Raw genomic sequence first — 3,233 nt, 5'->3', positions numbered from 1 at the left:
TAAGAGAGAGATTCTACTGAAATGTGGAATACGTCCATCTTTATCGACGTTTTAATTGTTTATTATTATTTTTATGAATCTATAATTTTGATTGATGAGAAAATATTATTTTGGTAAATGCTGGTTGTAATAGCATGGTCTTATCTGATGTGAGTAAGTTGGTATGTTGTTGTCAAACCATTCTGTCTCAGATGTCATTTATTCTTTGAAAGAAATCACTTGGCTGGATATATTGAACACAATCAATTTTACTTCCTGAAATCATTTTCTATGCTTATATTTATAATCATTATTAATATCTTAGTAAATGCTTTAACTAAATGTTGTCATAATTTATCGAATCAAATTCAAGATTTCCTCGTATCACATAGAAAATATTAATTAATCGAGAATTAAAACTATTATTTGTTGTTCATTCTTAACAAAGCAACTAATTTTTTACCCCTTAAACTGTCTCTGAAATATCAAAACAAAGTCAGAAGGGCAGAAATACAGACAAAAATATTGAAGAATTATTTTTAGATTGATAATATTTTGGTTTTGTTGTACAATTGTTTTTGATAATTAGTGGAACTTGTTTAACGGTTGTCATAGTGATATGTTACTGACAATATAACAGACATAATTATTATCTGGAAAATTTGGTTCTTGGCTAAAGAAGTAATTCAACTGAAAGTATCATTATTATCATCATTATTATTATTATTATTATTATTATTATCATTATTATTATTATTGGTATACAATATATTGTGGTTGTTATGGTCCCTCCTCAATCCTGATTAGTCCTTTGTCCTGTCAGAAAAAAAATCAGAGGTGATACACTGACCCCCATTTTCCCAGTTTTACAAATTCTCTAACTGAAGTCCATACTGCACACTCTGACAGGCAGTGATGTAATGTATAAAGTGCAATGTGTCAGACCTCCATAGTTTACACTTTCTCATCTGGCCATTCTTGTTCCTCCTCCTCCTCCTCCTCCTCGTCTAACGTCTGTGCTCCAGACTGGCATGGAATGAGTGATTTGATAGGATGTTCATTGTGCTTGAATGTCTGCTTTGGCCTGGTTTCTATGACTAGGGGGTAAAAAGCAGCCAGCCCCCTGAACAGCGTCATGATGGGCAATAGAAGTAGTACCGAGATAACAGGGGGGGGGAGATGTTCCGTAAGAGTGTGAGGAGAGATGTTTAGAGATGGAGAACAAGAGACTGTAGCAAGAAATGGTGAGAGATTATTGCAAACCAACTGTAATTTCTTGGAAAGTGACATCTTGTCAGATATTCTTTAGACTTTGGGCCAAGATCCCATTATTCTTAGCAGACATTTTTTTATCCTTTAATCCGTAATCCAGTAATACTTGTAAATATTTAAACTCTTTTAAACTTGAGAATTTGGACATGGTAGAGTTAGCACTGGTTTTTTAAAGCACAATTTCTTTTAACTTTTTGAATAAAAATGTGGAGACACAGGGGATTCAAGGGGTGTACAATTTTGGAGAAAGGGTCAAAATACGCTAAAGGTTTCTGATGACTTCAGCAAAAAAAAAAAAAAAGAAAAAGACAATTGTAAAAGAATTAGAAAACATGACCATCCTTGTTTCTTTGGAAAAAATTTCTGGTTTGAAACGATCTTTATTAAAATTTCATATTGACTTATGTTGTAAACATCAACCTAATAAAGACAAAGTAATTTTACTACATTGTTTATTATTTTTGAAATTAACGTGGCCGATGCCAGCGCTGCCTCGACTGGCTTCCATGTCGGTGGCACGTAAAAAGCACCATCCGAATCGTAGCTGAAGCCAGTGCCGCCTCGACTGGCTTCCATAAAATGCACCATCCGAATTGTGGCCGATGCCAGCGCCACCTCGACTGGCTTCCGTGTCGGTGGCACGTAAAAAGCACCATCCGAATCGTAGCCGAAGCCAGTGCCGCCTTGACTGGCTTCCATAAAATGCACCAATCCAACCGTGGCCAATGCCAGCCTCGCCTGGCACCAGTGCAGGTGGCACGTAAAAAGCACCCACTACACTCACGGAGTGGTTGGCATTAGGAAGGGCATCCAGCTGTAGAAACTTTGCCAGATAAGACCAGAGCCTGGTGCAGCCTTCTGGCTTCCCAGATCCCCGGTCGAACTGTCCAACCCATGCTAGCGTGGAGAACGGACGTTGAACGATGAATGTGGGTGTATTTCAAAATGAATCTGACAACAAGGGGATTAAGCAAGAATAGATCAGAAACCGGAGGGAAATAATAAAGAAGAAGGATTTCAGAGATAAAGGAGATTTTCTAGTAAAGATCAACTTCTGACTATGGCAATAATCAATATATGAAATATCTATTGAAATCCTGATTGATACAGGATCTGACCACTCATTTGTCTTTGAAACTATAAATAAACTTGATAGATGATACCAGCAGACATTTGTTGAGAAAATATTTTAAAATTGCAGTGAGTTTGGTTGATCAATTTCCTGTTTAACACCTTCATACATTATCCTAACAATGAATTACTTTCATAGATTGGGCTCTAGAAAGAGTTATTATGAAAGCTCAAAAGGGCATCAAAAATTAAAGAGCTTAAGGTAGAGAGCTAAAGCCCAGGTTTTTTTTTTTTTACAAAAATAGAAAACAATGAGTTTTAATTAACTGATTGAATTGTGAATCAACAACTCATACAAACAACAAAGTATTGATGACTTATTCTCTAAAGTAGAACTCCGAAAATGCTATGAGTGAACTGCACCTGAGAAACATCATTAAATATAATTAAGAAGAGAACATTATTATTCAACAGCCTTTCTGGCTTGCGTAGAACTATTTGAATTTACAAGATTATTTTGGTTAGTCTGTTTTGATGTTTTTATGAACAATGGACTTCATCTGTCTTCTATCTGCAGGAACTGGTAAGTTCATGTTAATTGTTGTTGTAGAACAGATCCAGCAGACTTCAAAGCAACTGGGCTTCAGCCCTTAATATCCTATCTTTTATGCTGATGGTGTAACAAATACTAAAATATTTTTCTTTTAAGGTGATAGGATTTGATTCAAGGGTTATCTGTTGCAATTTCTAGTGTGCTTGAGGGACCATTTAGGAACTCTTTGATAAAAATTTATTCTAGCTCTTCAGCAGAGTTTTCTCCAAATTGTAGCAAAACTTACAACACTCTTTGCAAATCTAGAGACAGATATTACCAATTGCTGCTTTCAAGAAATAAAAATTATTTCCAATGC

The sequence above is a fragment of the Octopus sinensis genome, linkage group LG8 (genome assembly GCF_006345805.1).
Source record: "Octopus sinensis linkage group LG8, ASM634580v1, whole genome shotgun sequence".
Lineage (NCBI taxonomy): Eukaryota > Metazoa > Mollusca > Cephalopoda > Octopoda > Octopodidae > Octopus > Octopus sinensis.
The sequence above is the reverse complement of the archived record's forward strand: the minus strand, read 5'-3'. Positions refer to the sequence as shown.